This window comes from Sarcophilus harrisii, chromosome 3 (genome assembly GCF_902635505.1).
Source record: "Sarcophilus harrisii chromosome 3, mSarHar1.11, whole genome shotgun sequence".
Lineage (NCBI taxonomy): Eukaryota > Metazoa > Chordata > Mammalia > Dasyuromorphia > Dasyuridae > Sarcophilus > Sarcophilus harrisii.
Genome location: NC_045428.1, coordinates 75,342,990 through 75,366,528, shown reverse-complemented (window position 1 = coordinate 75,366,528; position 23,539 = coordinate 75,342,990). Strand labels below are relative to the sequence as shown.

The following is a 23,539-nucleotide window of genomic DNA, read 5'->3' as shown; positions in this document are numbered from 1 at the left end:
AAAGAATGAAAATAAGTGAGGATATGGGAGCGATACATTGTAGAGAAGATAGATTGGAATGGGACCACTGGTGCATGTATAGAAGGGTTTGGTATGGCTTAGCAAGGAGGTCATATCTTCGTGTGAGATGGGGTGAAAAAAATAAAGGTAGAAGTCATGTGGTTGTTGTCAGATGAGAAGGAGGGGGAAGAATAGAACTCGATAAACATTTACAATTTTTATTTATTTTTAAATTTTATTTCTTTTTTAAATTATGCATATACATTCATTTTTATGAATATGAATCATATTCGGAAAGAAAAAATCAAAACAAAAGGGAAAAACCACAAGAAAAAAAAGGTGAAAATAGTATGTTGTTCTACATTCAGTCTATAGTACTCTCTCTGGATGCAGATGTTATTTCCTATATGAAGTTTACTGAGATTTCCTTCTGTCACTGAACCACTGATAAGAACCAAGACTATCATAGTTGATCACTGCATAATTCTGTTGTTGCTGTGTACAGTGTTTTCCTGGTTCTGCTTGCTTCACTCAGCATCAGTTCATGTAAATCTTTCCAGACCTTTCTAAAATCAGTATGTTCATCACTTTTTATAGAACAATAATATTCCCATAAACTGATGCTAAGTGAAATGAGCAGAACCAGAAGATAATTATACATGGCAACAAAATGACTATATGATGATCAATTCTGATGGACATGGTGCTCTTCAACAATAAGGTGATTCAAACCAGTTCCAATTGTTCAGTGAAGAGAGCAATCAATACCCAGAGAGAGGACTGTGGGAACTGAGGGTAGATCACAACATCACATTTTCACTTTTGTTGTTGTTTGCTTGCATTTTGTTTCCTTTCTCATTTTTTCCCTTTTTGATGTGACTTTTCTTGTGCAGCAAGATTATCATGTAAATATGTATACATATATTGGGTTTAACATATATTTTAACATGTTTGATTTAACATGGTTAACATATAGTGGATTACTCGCCATCTAGGGGAGAGATGGGGGGAAAGAGAGGAAAATTTGGAACACAAGGTTTTGTAAGAATCAGTGTTGAAAAATTATCCATGCATATGTTTTGAAAATAAAAAGATCTAATAGAAAAAACTACACACACAGAAAATGAATAATAATATTCCTTACTTTCATATACCATGATTTACTCAGTCATTCCCCAATTGATGAGCATCTACTCATTTTCCAGTTCCTTGCCACCACAAAAAGAGCTGCTATAAATATTTTTGCATATGTAGGTCTTTTCCCATTTTTGATTTCTTTGGAACATAGACTCAATAGTGACACACTGCCAGACCATATGCACAGTTTTATAGCTCTTTGGGCATAGTTCCAAATTGCTCTCCAGAATGCAGTGTCCCAGTTTTCCCACATCCCCTTTTCCTATCATCTTAGCCAATCTGATAGGTATGAAGTGGTAATTCAGAGTTGTTTTCATTTGGATTTCTCCAATTAATAGTGATTTGGAACATTTTTTATGTGATTATAGATGATTTTAATTTCTTCATCTGAAAATTGTCTGTTCATATCCTTTGACCATTTATCAAGTAATGGAATGGGTTATCTTCTAAAAATTTGAGTCAATTCTCTAAATATTTTAGAAATGAGGTCTTTATCAGTAACACTGGGTATAAAAAAATTTGCCCCAGGTTTTTGCTTTCATTCCTTTTTTTTTTTTTTTTTTTTTTTTTAGTATTTTCTTTTGGTATTTTCTTTTATTTATTTAATAGCTTTTTATCTTTTTCAAAATACATGCAAAGATAGTTTTCAACACACACTCTTGCAAAACCTTGTGTTCCATATTTTTTCTCCCTCTTTCCCCACCCCCAAGACAGTAAATAACCTAATATATGTTAAACATGTGCAATTCTTCTAAACATATTTCCACGTTTATCATGCTACACACACACACACACACACAAATCAGATCAAAAAGGACAAAAAATGAGAGAAAAAACAAGCAAGCAAACAACAAAAAGTGAAAATGCTATATTGTGAGCCACATTCAATCCCTAGTCTTCTCTCTAGATGCAAATGGCTCTCTCCATCACAAGTCTATTGAAATTAGCCTGAATCACCTCATTGTTAAAAAAGAGCCAAGTCCGTCACAGTTGATCACCATATAATCTTGTTGTTGCAATGTACAATATTGGTTTTAAACACTTAACATCAGTTCATATAAGTCTCTCCAGGTCTTTCTGGCATCATCCTGCTGATTGTTTTTTTACAGAATGATAATATTCCTTAGCATTCATATTCCATAACTTATTCAGCCATTCTCCAACTGATGGGCATCCAATTAGTTTCCAATTCCTTGCCATTTCAAAAAGGACTGCTACAAAGATTTTCGCACATGTGGGTCCTTTTCTTTTTTTATGATCTGTTTTGGGATACAGACCCAAGAGAAACACTGATGGGTCAAAGGTCATACACAGTTTGATGGCCTTTTGGGCTAATTCCAAATTACTCTCCAGAATGGCTGGATCAGTTGACAACTCTATCAACAATGTTATTAGTGTCCCATTTTTCCCACATCATCTCCAACATTTATCATTATCTTTTTCTATTATTTTAGCTAATCTGAGAAATGTGTAGTGGTACCTCAGAATTGTCTTAATTTGCATTTGTCTGATCTTAATAGTGATTTAGAGCCTTTTTTCATATGACTAGAAATGGTTTTAATTTCTTCATCTGAAAATTATCTGCTCATATCTTTTGACCATTTATCAATTGGAGAAAGGCTTGTATTCTTATAAATTTGAGTTAATTCTCCATATATTTTAGAAATTAGGCCTTTATCAGAACCCTTGGACGGAAAAATTTCCCCCTACTTTTCTGCTTCCCTTCTAATATTGGCTGCATGGTTTTTGTTTGTGTAAAACCTTTTTAAATTAATGTAATCAAAATTATCCATTTTGCATTTCATGATGTTCTCTAGTTCTTCTTTGGCCACAAATTCCTCCTTTCTCCAAAGATCTGATAGGTAAAACTATCCCTTGCTTTCCTAATTTGCTTATAGTATTGTCCAATACTCCTAGAGTCAAGTACCTATTTTTGACCATATTTCAATATGGGGGATGAGATATAGATATGTGCTAGGTTATTTTCCAGTTTTCCCAGCAATTATTGTCAAATAGTGAGTTCTTATCCCAGAATCTGAAATCTTTTGAGTTTATCAAACAGAAAATTATTATAGTCACTGATTATTATGTCATGTGTATCTAACCTATTCCACTAATCTATCACTCTATTTTTTAGTCAAATGGTTTTGATGACTGCTGCTTTTTAATAGAGTTTTAGGTCTGGTATTGCTAGGCCACCATTCTTTGCATTTTTTTTCATTAATTCCCTGGATATTCTTGACCTTTCCTTGTTCCAGATGAATTTTGTTATTATTTTTTTTACATAGAATAATTTTTTGATAGTTTGATTAGTGTGTCACTGATAAATATACTTTTGGATAGAATTGTCACTTTTATTATATTATCTTGACCTACCCACGAGCATGAAATTTTCCAGTTGTTTATATCTGACTTTATTTGTGTGAAAAGTATTTTCCAATTATATTCATATAATTCTTGGGTTTTTCTTGGCAGACACACACCCAAATACTTCACATTATCCACAGGTATTTTAAATAAAATTTTCTTTTTTTATCTCTTGCTTCTGGGTTTTGTTGGTAGCATACAGAAATGCTAATGAATTATGTTGGTTTATTTTATATCCTGCAACTTTGCTAACATTGTCTAATTCTTTCAAGTATGCCATCATATCATCTGCAAAGAGTTTTTATCTCTTCATTGCCTATTCTAATTCCTTCTATTTCTTTTCTTATTGCTAGAATCAACATTTTTAGTATATTTATTGAATAATAGTCATGATAATATGGGCATCCTTATTTCACCCCTTATATTATTGGGAATGTTTCTAGCTTCTCCCCATTACAAATAATGCTTGTTGAGTGGGCCAAGATAATATAATAAAAATGACAATTTTACCTAAATTGGTCTACTTGTTTTACCAAACTGCCAAAAATTATTTTATAGAGCTAGAAAAATAATAACAAAATTTAACTGGAAGAAAAAAAGGGCAAGAATATGAAGGGAATTAATGGGCAAAAATAAAGGATGATAGCCTAGAAGTACTAGACCTAAAACTCTATTATAAAGCAGCAGTCATTAAAATCATTTGGTACTGGCTAAGAAATAGAGTGATGTGTCAATGAAATAGGTTAGATATATATGACATAATAATCAATGATCATAGTAATCTAATATTTGATAAACCCCTAAACTCCAGCTTCTGGGATAAGAACTCACTATCCCCAAAAATGACTGGGGAAAAACTGGAAAATAATGACAGAAATCTAGCATAAACCTACATTTCACACTCCATACTGAAATACGGTTAAAATGGGTACAGATTTGGGCATAAACGGGTGATACTATAAGCAAATTAGGAAAACAAGGGATAGTTTACCTATTAGATCTTTGGAGAAAACTAGAGACACAATACATTTTTGGTGGAGTTGTGAACTGATCCAATCATTTTGAAGAGTAATTTGGAACTATGACCAAAGGTCTATAAAACTGTGTATACCCTTTGACTCAGCAGTGCCACTACTGTATCCCAAGGAAATCATCAAGGAGGGAAAAGGACCCTTATGTGAAAACTTGTTTGTAGCAGCTCTTTTTGTGGTAGAAAGAATTGGAAAATAATTAGGGGATGGGTGAATAAGTTATGGTGTGTGAAAGTAATGGAATATTATTATTCTATGAAAAAATGATGAACAAACTGATTTTAGAAAGGCCTGGAAAGATTTACATGAACTGATACTGAATGAAACAAGCAGAACCAGGAATGCCTTGTACATAGTAACAATAAGATTGTGGGATGATCAACTATGAAAGACTTGGTTCTTTTCAGTAGTTCAGTGATCCAAGGTAATCCTAATAACTTTGGATAGAAAATGCTATCTGCATGCAGAAAAAGAACTATAAAGATTGAATGTAAATCAACACAAGCTATTATATTTATGTTTTTTTCTGTTTTTTCCCCTTTTGTTCTGATTTTTCTCTCCCAACATATTTAATAAAAAAGTATATTTAAAAAGTTAATGTACATGTATACCCAGAAAAAATAAAACAACAAAAAATGAGAAACAAATAATGCTTGCTGATGGTTTTAGATAGATGCGGCTTATCATTTTAAGGGAGAGTCCATTTATTACTGTATTTTGTATTTTATGCTGCATTTTGTCAAAAACTTTTTATGCATCTATTAAGATTATCATATGATTTCTCTTTGTTTTGTTATTGATATGATCAATTTTACCCTGCATCTGATATAAATCCCCCTTGGTCATAATGGATTATCCTGCAATTAAGTTGTTGTAATTTCTTTGCTAATATTTTATTTAAAATTTTAGCATCAATATTCACTAGGGAGAGTGGTCTATAATTTTCTTTCTGTTTTGGCTCTTCCTATGTAGGTAAGAGAACCATATTTTTGTCACAGAGGGAATTTGGCATTATTCATTCTTTGTGTATTTTTCCAAATACTTTATATAGTATTGAATTAATTGTTCTTTAAATATTTGGTAGAATTCATCTGTAAATCCATCTAGCTCTAGAGATTTCTTCCTAGGGAGCTCATTGATGACTTGTTCAATTTCTTTTTCTAAAATGGGATTATTTAGGTATTTTATTTCATCTTCTGTTATCTGGACAATTTATATTTCTGCAAATATTCATCTATTTCAATTAGAGAGTCAAATTTGTTGGCATGCAGTTGGGCAAAAGAACTAATTAAAGCTTTAATTTCTTTTCTCATTGAGGCTGTTTACCCTTTTAATTTTTGATAATGGTAATTTGTTTTTTTGTTTCCTTTTTCTAATCAAATTAACCAAAGGTATATCTATTTTGCTGGTTTTTTCATAAAGTCAACTTTAGTTTTATTAATTAGCTCAATAGTTTTCTTACTTTCAATTTTATTAATTTCTCCTTTGATTTTCAGAATTTCTAATTTGGTATGTAGTTGGAGATTTTGAATTTGTTCTTTTTCTAGCTTTTTTAGTTGTATTCATTGATTTCTCTTTCTCTATTTTATTCATATAAGTATTTGGAGATATAAAATTACTCCTAAAACTGCTTAGGCTACATCTCATAAATTTTGGTATGATGTCTCATTACTGTCATTCTCTAGGATTAAATTATTATTTTTAATTATTTGTTGTTTAACCCACTCATTTTTTAGGATTAGAATATTTAATTTTCATTTTTTAGTCTATCTTTCCCTGGCCTTTTATTGAATGCAATTTTTATTACATCATGAACTGAAAGGGATGTATTTACTATTTCTGTCTTTCTGTATTTGATTGTGAGGTTTTTATGCTTTATTTAAATCATGGTCAGCTTTTGAGTAGGTACTATGTTCTATAGAGAAAAAGGCATATTCCATTCTACCCTCAATCAGTTTTCTCCAGAGGTCTCTTATATCTAAGTTTTCTTAGATTCTATTAACCACCATAATTTTTCTTATTTATTTTGTGGCTAGATTTACCTAATTCTGAGAGGGAAAGTTGAAGTCTCCCCTCCCCCCCTTTGCTGTCTATTTCTTCCTGTAACAGGTTTAACTTCTCTAGGAAGTTGGATGCTATACCACTTGATGCATATATATTTACTATCAATACCACTTCATTGTCTATTGTACCCTTTGACAGGATATAGCTTCCTTCCTTGTCTCTCTTAATTAGACCTATTTTTGCTTTTGCTTTGTCTGAGATCAGAATTTCTACCCTGACTTTTTTTGTTTCAGCTGAAGCATAATATATTCTGCTTCAGCCTTTTATTCTTATTCTGCATGTGTCTCTGTTTCAAATGTGTTTCTTGTAAACAACATATTTTGGATTCTAGTTTTTAATCCACTCTGTTATCCACTTCCATTTTATGGGAAAATTTATCCCATTCATATTCACAATTATGATTACCAGATGTGCATTTCCTTCCATCCTATTTTCTCCCCTGTATATGCCTTTTTTCTCTCTTTCCACCTTGTCCCTCCTTAGTAGTATTTTGTTTCTGATTAATCCCTCTCTCACCCTTCACTCCCTTCTATCATTTCTCCTTCGTTCTGTTTCCTTTTATGTTTCCACCCTCCCTTTTATCTAGCCCCTCCCTTTTCTTTCCCTTTTCTTCCTTTCTTCCCCTCTACTATAACAGGTATTTTCTGCCTCTTTATGTGATCTAATTTACCCTATTTTACCTCCCCTTTCTTCTTCTCCCAGTACAATCATTTTTTTCATCCCTTAATGTCTTTCACATTCACAAAATCTGAATCAATTTATATCCACACCTTCAGTCTATGTATGCCCCTCTTGTTAGAATCCTTATAAGGTGTTAAGTCACTAGAGTTGATAGAAACAATGCTTATGTAATTGGTTCACATATTAGAGCAAATTCTTACAAGGTGTTAAGTCACTAGAATTGATAGAAATAATGCTTATGTTTACACCTTTGAGAGTTCATACATTAGCTCACACATTAGTTCACAAGTTCGGGAGATTCACAAGTCAGAAACCCACAATCCCACTCTCTCAGAGGAGGAGTCAATCTTTGGGTTCACACCTTTAAGAGGTCATATATAAGGAGCTCCTGGAGTCAGTTGAAGAAGAGTAGAACCAAGATTCAGAGAGAGCTGAAGGCTGAAGCTGGCAGACAAGCTGTAAGAGCTCTTGGAACCAAGGAGGGAGATAGGCCTCTAAGAAAACTAACCAGGCTATTTTGAAGGAGACAATAAAGGATTTAAACTTTTAACACCTGGCTGCATTTGAGATGATTATTGATTTGAACTGAAACTAAGGCTGTCTCTAGAAGTTCCCCAAGAAACCTGCTCCCAGAGAACAATCATATTTTTAGAGAAGAAGAACACCACACCCTCTAACTATCCTGATAAAAGATGCAGTTCTCAAGAATTCTAAGTATTATTTCTCCATCTAGAAATGTAAAAAGTTTAACTTTTAAATAATATTTTTTCCCTTTCCTGTTTACCATTTTATGCCTCTCTTGAGTTTTGATTAAATTTTCTACTATAGAAATGATTGAAAGTCCCTTAATTTATTGAAGATCCTCTGCTGAAAGATGATGCTTATTCTTGCTGGGTAGTTAATTCTTGGTTGATATCCTAGGTCTTTTGCCTTCCAGGATATGGCATTTCAGGCTCTTTGATTCTTTATTATAGATGCTACCAAACCCTTGGTAATCCTGACTGGCTCCTCAATACTTGAATAGTTGTTTGTTTTTCTGAGCTTGCTGTATTTTTTCCTTCAGATTATAGTTCTAGAGTTTTGCAATGATGTTTCTTGCAGTTTTTTCTGTGGGATCTATTTCCAGAATCCAGATTGATGGATTCTTCAATGACTATTTTCCTTGTTGGTTCTAGTATATCAGGGCAGTTTCCCTTGATGATCTCTTGAAGAATGCTGTCCAGACTCTGTTTTTGGTCATGGACTTCAGGTTTCCAACAATTTTCAGGTAGTCCAATAATTTTTAAATTGTCTTTCCTAGATCTATTTTCTAGGTCAGTTGCTTTTCCAATGAGATATTTTACATTTTCTTCCAGCTTTTTATTATTTTTAGTTTATTTGACTGATCTTTGCTATCTCATAGAGTCATTAGCTTCCATTTCCCTGGTTCTAGTTTTTAATGTATGATTTTTTTTAGTTAGTTTTTGTATCTCCTTTTCCTTTTAATTAAATCTACTTTTAAAGGTGTTTTCTTCAGTGGATATTTTTTTTTGCATTTCACCAATTGTATTTTTAAGAAATTGTGTTCTTCAGTCAATTTTTGTCCTTCTTGTTCCAAGTTGTTAATTCTCTCTTGCATACTTCTCATTTTTTCCTTATTTTTTCTTCTATCTCTCTTATTTGACTTTTAAAATCTTTTATAAGCTCTTCCAAGAAGGCTCTTTGGGCTTAAGACCAATTCATATCCCCTTTTGAGGTTTCACATGTAAGCATTTTGTCCTCTTCTGAGTTGGTGTTTTAGTCTTCTCTGTTGCCATATAGAAATATGGTCAAGATCCTTCCTTTCTTCCTTCCTTCTTTCTTGCTTTCCTTTTTTCCTATTTCATGACTTTTAAAGCAAGCTGTGCTCCTGGGGCATAAAGGGCTCTGTCCCAAGTTTCTTGCACAGCACCTTAGTTTTGAGCACAGGAGCCCCCCTGTGTTTGGTGTCTTACTCACAGCACTGGGGGTAGCCTGATCTAGTCCTGCCTGTTGTTGCTTGGTTTCCCAGGATGGCAGTTTGTCTCCTGCAGTGCTACTGGAGGTTGCCTCCTGGTCTGCTCTGCTACTGTTTTATCAAGCCAACACCAAGAGTATTGGTTTCCAAAGAGTGAAAACAACAATAAAAAATTAATGACACATCCAATAAATAATTGCACAATTGTGTAATAAATATATTTTTCCTCTGTGACAACATGTGAATATTTGAAGTATTATAGATTTGTTTCTGCAGTGATTTAAAACCTTAATTATCATGCACACAGTGATTTGAGTATTTGTGCAGCAATTACATCAAACTCTGATAGCTTCTAACTAAGCACAGCCTGTTCTTGTAGTTCCTCAATCTGTCATCAAATTGTTTCCAAACCACCAAAAGAGACTGACATTCAACATTGGAATGCAACCTGATTCCCAGTGGATGCTCAGATATATGCACATACTCTCATTTACATTCTCTATCAGAGTAGCTCCTGTTTCCCTCAATTAACCTGTAATCATACCTTATCAGTTATGGAATCATGTAACCAAAGTGTCATAAATGTTTTTATTCTTGCAGCACCAATGTCAGACTGTTTGAAAAACATGACTACTGGGCAAGAGCATTACAAGCTCTCTTGAAACCATCAATAACTGTCACAATCTACAGAAACAAATCTTAGATTGCCTCTCATTGTATTATTAATTTTTTTTCTCATTTAAATTTATCTTGTGATTGTTTTATTATTTTTCTATTGGGAAAATTTTTAAATGAATTCAACAATGCTATTAAATCATTCAGTAGTGTTTCTGTGAGCATATAGCTGGTGTGCCAATGGTAAAAGAGAACAAAGTCATATTTGAAGTTTTTTTCTTACAAATATTAATTTCGATATATTTTTTTAAATGAGGCAATATATGCAATTGAACTTTAAATAGAATTACTTAATATGGTGCTTGTTATTAATAAAAAAGTAAATATTTTATATAATAACTTGCGATTTATTTTTGTCAATTGGGTTAGTAGTGAAAAATTTTAAAATGAATTTTTATTTCTCATCAAAAGAGTTTATAAAATCCTCCTACAATTTTCCACCAGATATTTGTGTGTGAATGAGCATTTTCCATTAGTTCTTGTTTTAAATCAAAATGTGGAAATAAATTCTATGTGGAACCAGACTGAAGTCTGTGTTTATTTGCTGTTGAGTAAAATACTGCCAACTTTGTTCAAATAAAAAAAGGTCAATATTAAAATTAAGTTTATGCATGATTGCTATGTGATGTTAAACATAAGGACATAACTCATTTTGTTAAAATATTATTGCTATTCGACAAAGTTTGTAACATAAAGAAATTTAATATGAAGTCTTGCCAATAATACTAAGCATATGGCATCTTGCAGGATTATTTCTTCTAATTCTTATTTCTTACAGTTCTTACTTCTAAGTTTTCTATACCTAACTATTATAATTCTTTTAGAGTTTTATAATTTTATATTTATATAATTTATATAGGATTTTCATAATTATAGGTAGAATAAAATTTTATATTTTATCATTATAATTACATGATATAAAATTTAATTTGGAAATTGGGACGGGCAAAACTTATCATTGTGGCTATTGTAACCGCTTAATGAATAAATCTAAAAGAATACTATGATAGTATATTAAACTGCTCTGGGGGATTGCAAAACTCTTTTATGAAAGGCATTTGCAGAACATAAAAACCTTGGGAACCAATCATTTAGTTCACACACCTCCATCTTTTCTATAAAATAATAGAAAGATTGGTCAAATTATTTGCTAAAATCTAGGGAAATAATAGCTATAGAAGTCTGCTAGGTTAATAACCCTGCCAAAAATGGAAATAAGCTTAGTCAGTCATGAACAGCTTTTAAAGAATTCTTTGTGATCACTGCTCCCTTTTCTATATGACCACTAACCATCTACTTAATAATACACTCTGAAATTCTTTCTAGAAATTAAAATTAAGCTCATTGGTCTACAGGGGGCAGATTATAGTCTCTTCCATTTCTTGAAAACTAGAATAATATTTGTCAGCGTTCAATCCTGAGGCACCCTTACAATTTTCTGTGATCTTTCAGACTACTGACAAAGGCTTAGCAGTGATATTTGCTAGGTTTTTGTTGTTGTCCCTGTTGTTTTGTTTTGTATGTAAAGATAAAGGAGTCCAAGTATTTGAACTCAAGGACAATTAAGTACTTTCATATTATCTTCCTACTTTTATTTTATATCAGCTCACTACTAACCATTTTTATTTTGTCCTTTCCAGTCCAAGGAGCATTCTGCCTCAGTTGCTAAACTCTGCTCCTGCTAACACCTTTTCTGATAAGGTCTTCCAAGAGATTCCATTTTAGGGAATAATCAATACCAGCCATTCATTTTCTTTGCACTTAGCCACCATGCTTCAGCTGCCTACTCCCTCTGCTCTTGTGGGTTTCTCCTATAGGTAAGTTCTGTGCAGAACCTCTATTTGGGCAAAAGATTGTTGTGAGGAGCAAATGGGATATGCATATAGAGGACCTATAAACCTAAAAGCATTATATAATATTTATATAGCATTTATAATAATATTTTATCATTAATATTATTATCATCATCATTATTATATTGAATTTTCAAGGATTCCAAATTTTTTCCTGAACCAAAAATCCATCTTTATAGCAACAATAGTTTTCTGGTGATATTCAAGGGTTGTGACTCATGGAATAAAATAATTTCAGAAGAGGCAAAATTACTATTTCCACCCCAAAGAAAATGGAGAGGTAATTTTACGGGAGAGTAAAGTAGTTTGTAGTATATTATCTATACCCAACTGAATGATTAAGTTATTCCCTCTTTGAGCCAAAACTGATGAAATCAAGCTTCAGACAATGCTCATCCCCCTTCCTTCTTTCCCTCTATTGTAATAGAATTTGTGTGCCTCTTCATGTGATCTAATTTGTCCCATCATGCCTTACCTTTCCTCTTCTCCCAGTACAGTACTTTTCCCACCCCTTAATGTCTTTTTCTTTGATATCATCTCATCAGAGTCCATTCACAACCCTCAGTCCATTTCTCCACCCTCTAACTGTCCCAAGAGTTCTCAAGAGTTACAGATATCATTTTCCCATCTAAGGATATAAAACGGTTTAACCTTTAAATAACATATTTTTCTCCTGTTTATCTTCCCATGCTTCTCGAGTCCTTGTTTCAAGATTAGATTTTCTGTTTGGGTTCTAATTTTTTCAATAGAAATAATTGAAAGTCTCTTACTTCATTGAAAATCCATTGTCAATCTCACTGAATAGCTTAATTCTTGGTTGTAACCCCAAGTCCTCTGCCTTTCAGAATATGGTATTCCAGGCCCTCCAATTCTTTATTTTAAACATTGCTAGATCCTGTGTAATTCTGACTGTTGCTCCTTGCTACTTGAATTGCTTTTATCTGGCAGATGTGGCATATTATCAATAAAGATTTTCATGCTTGAAAAAGCAAAAAAGACACTATCAAAGAGATCTATGATTAGAAAACCAAATGTGCCAGGCTGATCATATGGAGAAAAGCTAAGAATAATAGATAAATGGATTAAGGATAGTAATAGTAACTGGTAAAATCAAGAGATAAGAATCAAAGTTCTAAGCAATGTTGGATGGAAAAGTTTACAGGAAGATCTAAGCAAGAGCAACCCAGGACATAGATAGGCTGCTAAGGACAATAAAAAAGGTGTCTGTTTTGTTTTAATTTCTCTAAGTTGTATTGTATGAAAGGGAATCAAAATAGGGTTAGAAAGGGTGACTTGATAGGACAGTGGTGAATGCCAATGGAGAGAAGGCCAAGCTGAGCAACTGTTATTTTTCTTCTACTTTCTTTTGTCTTTCTTCATCTTGCTCTGCTTCTGGTTCTCCAGATTTTGCCACTTTTGTCTCAGCTGCCTTCTTACCCTAGGATATCTATTTCCTTTAGTTCCCCTCTTCAATTGGTGGAATCACTACTCTGAGGAAGGATACTGAGCCAGTCACCCTATATTCCTTTCCCAATGTGTCATTACCTTCCTCTTGCCTACAAATCAGCCCAGAAAGGATTCTTTTATGATCAGGGTATAACTGGACAAGTGGTTGTAATTAGACAAAGGACAAGATGCCCTTGATTATTTATTGAAGGGTTTATAATAAAGACCTATTAATCAGAGGGAGAAGGACTCATGATAGCTTTAGTTATGAGCTTTAAATAGGAGAGGGAGGAGAGTAGTTATAGAGGGAATGAGTGGTTTAAAGAAAATAACCCTCTAGGGCCTACTTGAATGATTAAATGACTTTTCTATTTGATGAAGTAAAATGTTAACCCTGAACTATAAAACTGTGTTTTGCCCTAATGTGAAATGTGCCTGTGATCAAGAATCCTATACAAGCAATTTTAAAATGTCAGTCAGCATATTTAAGCATTTAATATGTAGCAAATATGGTGGATATTAAGAAAGGAACAATTGGTCTCCCCTCAGATATCTGAAATTCTCCTAGGAGAGATAACATGCAGACAGCTGTGTGCATACAAGAGGTATGGAGGGAAGACAATTAACTGTGGAGGTAGGGGTTGGGGGATGGGACAGACTTCTTGCAGAAGACAATATATGAGATGAGTTTTGAAGGAAACTTTGTACAGACAGTTTGTCTGAAATTTTTGGAAGAGAACAGTTTGCAAGTACCTAAAGACTTGATACTCCTCACTTGGTGTTATCTATAAACAATATCTGGATTACCTTCCCATCTACAGGGAATCCTTCTTATATCCAGATTCGTGACAATGACTGACATCTCCCATTCTCCCTGTTCCCTTGCTTCACTGGACTGAAAACCAAAAGCTCATTGCACAAAAACATCTCTTACAAAGCCCATGAGGGAAGCTTCTGTGATCTGGGCATTTGGTGTAGGACATGCCCTGCTGAAGAAGACCCTTCAGGTTGCTTCTTATTGGTATTTTCTCCATCTCTCTTTTTAGCTTCCTCTGTGCATTATGTTTCCCTGATTATAAGCTCTGTGGATGAAGGAGGAGGAACATTTTTCTTTTCTCATAGCTTAGCACAGTGTTTAATAAATTGTCTATTGACTGAGATAACCCAAACTCACTGATGTCTAAAACTCAAACTACAGTAATACATACACAGTCTTTTCTGGGATGTACTGCAGCATTGGGAGAGATTCTTTCAGAAGCTGCCATTCTGGACAAATAGGATCACATTTTCTCTAGGTTGATAATGGCAGGGCCCACTCTGTAACCATATTATTGCAGACTCAGTGCTGTGGATGAGGCTGTCAGGACGTGCTTCTGGTTCAGTCTTCAAGAATGGGTGGTTGAATGCATAATTTTTCCTCCCTTTCTTTTAAAAAAAGAATCAGGAAACAATGCAAAATGGGAGGAAAAACCCTTTTATTTAAGCAGACTGGGCAGGAAATGAGTAAATGATGATTCACAGAACATTGTGTATGTGTGTGTGTATGTGTATGTGTGTGTGTGTTTTATCTGTGTTCAGAACACAAAAAAACTTTATGGAAACTTTTTTTTTTCTGGAATCTGGGAATCTTTAAGTATTGAGCTTAATGTTGTTTATCATATCACATATAAGTACTCTTTTTAAAACTACTTTTAAAAACTTCTAGTGAATCTGTAATATACACATGGCATTTTTAGATAAATTATATGCATTAAAAAGAATCTTCTGTAATGAAGCATCCTTACATATTTCATAAACCATGAGCCCCAGGTTTTCCTTGGAGACAAGGAAAAAGATTTTCTGAATCCAGAGGTCATGCAGGCCTAATGAGGCAATCTATACCAGTAGAAAGAATGCTATGTTTAAAATCAACTGAGAGACAGCTAGGGGGCATAGTGGACAGAGCACTGTCGCTCAAGTAAATAAAATAGTTCACATTGGAGATTAGACACTAGCTATGTGATCCTGGGCATGTCACTTAACTTCAATTGCCCCCCCCCCGAAAAAAAATAAAAATAAAAGTCAGATGGTCTAGGTTTAAATACTATCTCTTGCCATCTCAGAGAAATCATTTAACTTTTCTGGACCTGAACATTCTTTTCTGCAAGAATGGACCTCTAAGATTTCTTCCAACTCTAGGATGCAGGGATGTGCTGATAAATGTTTAACAATCAGTCAGGAGGAGGGGAGGGATGTAGCCTGACATACTTTTAAGTTTAGTCTGCATTCTTAACATTTTCCCCACTACTTTTTAAAGTCTAGACAATCAACAAAATAATAAATTAAACCCTAATTTGTAGCATTTCCTGATTTCTGAGGTATAAGTGCTCACATTGAAAATTGAACAATCACCCTTTGCTCGCCTCTTTCAAGCTGGTTTCAGCACATATTTGTACCAATTCTGCAGATGGGAAACTGGAACGCAGAAATTCCATGTAATATTTTTTCTTTAGTCTTATAGTTCTGAAATTTGGCCACAATATTTCTTGGAGTTTTTATTTTAGGGTCTTTTCCAGAAGGTGTTCAATGAATTCTTTCAACGCCTATTTTACCTTCTGGTTCTATTACTTCTGGGCAGTTCTCTTTGATGATTTCCTGTAAAATAATATCTAGGTTCTTTTTTTTCCATCATAATAGAAATTCCTAGTCTATACACATAGTTTCTTGACTATAATTGCATACAACAAAAAGTTTTGGCTTCAGCAAGCCCTTGATCCTAAGATTTTCTGTGTTTACAATATTCTGCTTTAAATGGATCATTTGCCACAAGCATTGGTGGGTAGCAGGGAGAAAAGAGTACGCTGAATTTGAAATAAGGTGTATATATTGCCAGGCCATTCATTGATCACCATTCCTCCTTGTGGCCCAGCCCTCATAGCGATTGTTGGGGAGGCAACTCCTGTAGACAATGGGCCAGTCATTCCCACTGACTGCCAATCAAATACTATTCACTGGGAAGGTGAGGCAGCCTCGTCAAAGCAGCAAGGAGGAGAAACAGGAGGTAGCAGGTGCCAGGCAAGTTGAACTTCCACCACTATCACCTTCATTTTGACTACCATCTCTCCTCAGACCCTGATGGAGATAGATGGCCCAGCACCATGAGCTTCCAGCCCTATTTCACATGGTTCACCATCAGAAAAGGATATGTTTTTATCACTGGCAGAAATAGGATTTCTTCTTATTGATATTTTTTTTTGGTACCTTTTCAACATCTCCAGTGTCCCCTTTCTCTCCACTCAACATGGTCATCCCCAACTTCTTCAAGTTCAGGATCTTATTCTGATTTCTTTAATAGCTTTCTAAATGATCTCCCTGCTCTGAGCCTTTTCCTCATCCACCAGTTATTAAAAAAAATTTATCAAATACCATTAAACACCTACTATGTTCCAGGAACTGGAGATATTATAAGAGGCAAAAAACAATCCCTGACTTCAATTAAATAAGGATTAATTCAGTACCTACTTTGTGCAAGGCACATGCTGGTAGTATAAAGTTAAAATTAAAATAAATCCTCCCTTTGAGGAGTTGATGTTCTCCTGAGGATCTCTAGCACACATCCCATATATAAATGGCAAGTATAACTGGATGATACAACAGATAGAGAATTGGGCTGAGAGGTAAGAAGATGAGTTCAAATATGATCTCAGATACCAACAGGGAAGTCACTTAACCCCTATTTGCCTGACATTCCTCAGCTGTAAAAAGAAGTTAATAATAGGACCTATTTCCTAGGGATTTTGTGAGGAGCAAATGAGATAATAAGTATAAAGCACTTAAGTATAGTGCCTGGCATTAGTATGTACTATATAAATGCTAGCTATTGTTGTTGTTATTATCATTGAAAATAATATAAAACAATTTCAAGATCATTAAAAATTGAGGTGAGGATTTTTCTTGTGCAGCAAGATAACTGTATAAATATGTGTGATGACCCATATTTTAAAATCAGCCGGAGTCAGGAATTCAGGTTAAGGGAAAATCTTCAATCTTTGTTCTCAGTAGAGGTGAAGACGGATCGGAGGTGAAGGGGGATCAGAGGTGAAAGGGGTTCACGATTGCAATGTGTGCAGCTGAGTCAAGAAGCCAGCCAGACCAGAAGCCAGACAGCAGTCTCTCTGCCCTTCTGCCTCCACCCACAAAAATCGTCATTTCCTATACAACACTTCAGGACTTGCACAAAGAGTGGGCGGGGGCCATTCTTTCTCCAAGCATATATATTAATAGAGTATGGCCCAATTACTCTTTAGCTTCACGGGCTTGGGACCTCAGTGCATCAACTCAAGCCTCAGCCCATTACAAATATGTATACATATATTGGATTTAACATATTTAGCATGTATTGGAATACCTGTCATCTAGGGGAGGGGGGGAGGGGAAGGAGGGGAAAATTTGGAACAGAAAGTTTTGCAAGGATCAGCGTTGAAAAAATTACCCATGCATATGTTTTATAAATAAAAAGCTTTAATAAAATTTTTAAAATTTGAGGTAAGGGGGAAATCAGAAAAGGTCTTATATAAGAAGTGGCACCTGAGCTGGGGATTCTAGAAAAAAATTTAAGAAGAAAAAGTATTCCAGGTCTGGATGATCACAGATGTGGAGGTGGAGGATGTAATAACCTATATGAAAAATAGGTTTGGTTTGAGTGGAAGACAAAGGGCATGAAGGGAAATGATATTTAATAATACTAAAAAGGTAAATAAGAACTATAAAATGGTAGACTTTAAATGACAAAACTGAATATTTTCATTTTTTTTCCCTAGAGGCAATAGGGAGCCATTGAAGGCTTTTGAGGGGGGAAGTAAGAATAAACTTGTGACTAAGGAATATAATTTTTAACAGATGTGTGGAGGTTTGAATAGAGAGTAAATTGTAGAAGCAGAAAGACCAATTAGAAGGCCATTACTTAAGTCTAAGTGCAGAGAGATAGGATCTTGAATTAGGGTAAAAGCTTTATTAATAGAGCTGATGGGAAGATAAAATTTATAAGATAGCAACTGATTAAATATGAGAGATTAAGAAAGAGTAAAGTAATGAATGATTTCAAGTTTACATATAGCTCTGCTTCTAGGTCTCTAGCAAGTCACTTAACTTGTCTGCCTCAGTTTCCTCAACTATAAAATGCACACGATAATAATACACCAACTTCCCGGATTGTTGCAATAGTCAAATGGGATAATCAATGTAAAGTGCTTACATTAAAATGCTTTCTTAGCATGGTATCTAACACATTTCCCTTTTCTCTCCCTCTCTGCCTTCCTTCCTCCTTTCTTCCTTTTCTCTTTTCCTCCCTTCCTTCCTAGATCCTAATGTAACTAGTTAGTTGTCCAGAAGGCTCTCATGAACTCTGAAATAGGAGAGAAAAAAAGAACCATTTTTAGATTATTTAGAAATCCTGAGTACCTAGGTTTATATGATAGGGCAGACCTAGTGAAAGGCAGGGTATTTCTGGGGCCCAACGGCTCATTGTCTTCTAAATCCCTGAGGAGAGTCTGGAGGAGTCTATTTTCTGAGAAAGAGTGACTCTTTGGCTGGCCATTGAGGAATCTGGGTGGAGAAATGGGCTGACCTGCTAACAAAATTTCAAAGGTAGGGCCAAAGTAAAAAGCTCCTCTTCCCTTCATTTATCACCTATACTTGATAGCCAGAATAGTATTCATTGTGTCATCCTTCAGTCCTTAGAATGGTTTCCACCTTCTCCATGACTACCATCTTTAACCCCATCCCCACCTATTCCAGTTGAAGAATTTTGTTTTTCCTTCTTCCTTATTCAGTACCACTATTTCCTCCCCAAATAAGTTTCTTGAGGGCAGGATTTTCTTCCTTGCTATTTTGTATCCCCAATACCTGGCACAGTGTTTTGGATATTACAGACCTTTAATGAAGTTTTTTTTTTTTATAATTGTTGAATGTTCTTTCTTTTTTTCTTTATCCCTAAAGACAGGTTAGGGAAAATGCACATTACTTTTAGCGTTCTTTTTCTCTGAGTTTTTTCATTCAATGATAATTAGCCTCTTCCTTGTCTGAATAACTATTTGCCATATCCAGAAGAACATTTTCACTTTTCATAGATTCATCCTGTATTAGATTATTATTTCAGCATGGCATTTTTGTGAAAGTCTAACTTGTAATTAATGCAAACATGTAAACCTTTCTGGATAATTAGATTTTCAGATTAAACATCTAAGATTCCCACTATGCCTATTTTTTTTTGTTTACTACAAATAATATTATGGGATTTGGCAAATGCCCAAATCACCTAAGATGGAGAGTCACCATGGAGGGCACTAAGGATCTATTTCTAGAAGACAGGAGAACTGGTACATGCTTAGGCAGTCTCTAATAGCCTCTAATATGAATCAGGAATAGCATCTTTCCACAGCCTGAAGATAGAACTGTCTATATCTTTAAAACTACCTGAGATCCTCTTTCATGCATTTTTTTCTAAGGATAAAAGACTTCATTCATACAAGCTGAAACCTTTGCCCCGAGTAACCCTGCCTTGAGCAATTAACAGGAAGCCATAAATTTATATTCATGATCTCCTTGACTCCCAAAGCTAACAGACACTGCTGTTAGCTGAACCAGAGACACCATTAAGATACCAATGGGAAAACAGAAAGTCAGAAATCCTCTGAACCCTCCAAACTTAAAAGACCTTCCCACTCCCAAGGGTTTTCTCCCCCAGGGATTTTATATACCACGTTTGGCTCCAATTTCTGAAATAAGTGTAGTCCTATGGCTCTTTTCAACAATGAGGTGATTTGGGCCAATTCCAAAAGACAAAAGGAGAAAGCCATCTGCACCCAGAGAGAGGATTGTGGGGACTAAATGTGGGTCACAACATAGTATTTTCACCTTTTTTGTTGTTTATTTGCATTTTATTTCCTTTCTCATTTTTCTTCCTTTTTGATCTGATTTTTCTTATGCAAGATAATTGTGGAAATAGATATAGAAGAACCGTACATGTTTAACCTATATTAGATTACTTGCCATCTAGGAGAGGGAGTGAGAAGGGAGGGAGAAAAAAATTTCAAACACAGGGTTTTGCAGGAGTGAATGTTGAAAATTATCTATACATGTATGTTGAAAATAAAAAGCTAAAAAAATAAGTGTAGTTTTCAACTAACTTGATACTTAAAACACAACCCATAGGGATAATGAAATTTCCTCAACTTATCCTAGCACTCTTCAGGTACAGTCCTATTGCAGTTCTGAGAACTTTTCCCACTTACTTTAAAATTATAATCAATAGTAAAACCTATAAGTGATTGATTTAGATTTGTTTTCATCTTATTAGGTTATCAGGACATTTATCATCTGCTTTAAATATGGAGACTAGGTGGATTTATTTAACCAAAAGTGACTAGTCATGGGATCAGATTGAAGGATAATTTATGGATACCTTAAGATCTCCATTAGTGTCCTTACAATGTCAGGAGAACTCAAGGTAGTTCCCCAATACTTTAAGAAAACACCTGTGGAAAATTCATGGGAGGAAATGAATGAGAGTATCACAGAATAAAAAAGCACAAACAGATTGTGAGCTGTATTAGGGCTGCCAAGTGACAGCTTGGAAAGAATGTTGGTTCTAAAATCAAGACCTGAGATCAAATTAACCTTACTGTGTGATCCTGAGCTAGTCACATATATTTTGTCTCAAGTTTCTCATGTGTAAAGTTCATAATAGCACCTTCCTCCTAGTTATAAGAATAAGATGAAATATTTGTAAAGTGTTTTGCAAAGCTTAAAACATCATATTTTTTCTAGCATCTGTTATGTATTATTGAATGTAATACCCATATCATTGAGATCATATTAGGGTATTAAAGACCACACTATTTTTTTCTAGTAAATTTATTTATTTTTAATAAATCATGTTGGGAGAGAAAAATCAGAGCAAAAGGGAAAAATCATGGGGGAGATAAAAAAAACAGAAAAAAGAAGTGAACATAGCATGTGTTGATTTATATTCAGTCTCCTTAGTTCTTTTTCTGTAGGCAGATGGCATTTTCTGTCCAAAGTCTAGGGATCGCTTTGGATCACTGAATACTGAGAGGAACCAAACTTTTCATAGCTGATTTTGGACATTCTTGCTATTATTGTGTACAATGTATTCCTGATTCTGCTTGTTTTGCTCAGCATCAGTTCCTGTAAATCTTTTCAGGGCTTTCTAAAATCAGCTTGTTTGTTATTTTTTTTATAGAACAATAATACTCCATTACCTTAATATATGACAACTCATTAAGCCATTCCGCAAATGATGGGCATCTACTCGTTTTCCAATTCTTCTTTGTTACAACAAAAAGAGCTACTGCAAATTGCATATGTGGGTCCTTTTCTCTCCTTTATAATTTCTTTGGGATACAGATCCAGTAAAGGCACTGCTAGGTCAAAGGGTATGCAGAGTTTTATAGTCCTTTAGGCATAGTTCAAAATTGCTCTCCAGAATGGTTAGATCATTTCACAACTCCACCAACAATTCATTAGTGTTCCAGTTTTCCCATATCCCCTCTAACATTTTTCATTATCTTTTCCTGTCATCTTAGCCAATAAGAGATGTGTGAGGTAGGGACCACACTGTTTAAAGATCTCTGATGATTTCTACATAAAGAGATTCATTTTTGTAATGTGAATTTGTCCCTTTCAAAAGGTGGATTTTTTTTTCTTTTGTTTCTTAAAAAATTTCTTTTAAGAATATCTGTCTAGGAGCAGCTAGATGGTGTTTTTGATAAGAGTGGCGGTTCTGAAGTCAGGAGGACCTGAGTTCAAAGTTGGCCTCAGACACTTAATACTTCCTAGCTGTGTGACCCTGGGCAAATCACTTAACTCCAATTGCCTTAGCAAAAAAAGAGAGAGAGAGAGAGAGAGAGAGAGAGAGAGAGAGAGAGAGAGAGAGAGAGAGAAGAGAAAGAGAGAGAAGAGAAAGAGAGAGAGAGAAAGAGAAGAATATCTGCTTTACATGATATTTTTGGAAATATGTATAGAAGAACTACGCATGTTTAACATATGTTGGATCACTTGAAATCTAAGAGAGGGGGTGGGAGGAAGGGAGGGAAAAAAATTGGAACACAAGGTTTTCTAACAGTAAATGTTGAAAATTATCCATGCACATGTTTTGAAAATAAAAGGCTTTAATAAAAAAAAAGAATATCTGCCTTAAATTAGAAACTTAAAAGTGAATTTGATAGAGATAGGCCCTCAGACACCAAGAAAAAGTAATAGCTTTCTGGTAGCAAGAAAAAAAATAGGACAATTACAAAAAGCATGTAGAATTTTTAAAAAGCAACAATTTTGGCTCATTTACCAAAAAGAAGAACACTTGGGTAGGTTTCTTAGTGTGTTACTGCATTGTTGGGTGCAGTATAATGATGGTTGATAATGTTAAAGATGTATGAAAGAATGTGATGTTATAGAAAAATCCTTGCCCTAGATATCAAGAAAGCAAGGTTTGAGACATGGCATTGTCAATTGCTAATTTTATGGCTTTGGTCAAATCAATTCAAAAAATTCTATTTCTAGTATCAATAAAATGGGATAAGAATGTTTCCATTAAAAAAAATCTGCCTTAGTACTAATGACCAAAAATATTAAAGAACTCAAAGGTAAAGCAGATTCCAACTCCTCAGGACAAGAGAAAAAAAAGAATACATGGTCTTTGGGCTATTTTTAGTTAGATCAGAAACTTCTTTATGTTGCTTTGAAATGTCTAAGCCTTTTGAGTCTATAAGATTTTCAGTACAAATCTTACACTTGCTTAAAAATAGTAAGAGATTTCCAGTTTGCTTTTGAAGTCACAGAATAATTGCTGTATCCATCACTAGTCTTTATTCATGAGATTAATTTTTTTCTTTTTTTTTTCTTTTTCTTTTTTTTTTAATAGCCTTTTATTTACAGGTTATATGTATGGGTAACTTTACAGCATTAACAATTGCCAAAACTCTTGTTACAAATTTTTAACCTCTTACCCTCCACCTCCTCCCCCAGATGGCAGGATGACTAGTAGATGTTAAATATATTAAAATATAAATTAGATACACAATAAGCATATATGACCAAACTGTTATTTTGCTGTACAAAAAAGGATCAGACTCTGAAATATTGTACAATTAGCTTGTGAAGGAAATCAAAAATGCAGGTGGGCAAAAATATAGGGATTGGGAATTCAATGTAATGGTTTTTAGTCATCTCCCAGAGTTCTTTCTCTGGGCATAGCTGGTTCAGTTCATTACTGCTCCATTGGAAATGATTTGGTTGATCTCGTTGCTGAGGAT

The 23,539-nt window shown here is 34.3% G+C and overlaps 1 protein-coding gene across 5 annotated transcripts in view; it reads right to left on the bottom strand.

The window, feature by feature from the left end:
- METTL21A (methyltransferase like 21A) overlaps positions 1-23,539 on the bottom strand; it is a 98,060-nt gene that overhangs the window by 30,421 nt on the left and 44,100 nt on the right. The window lies entirely within an intron of this gene.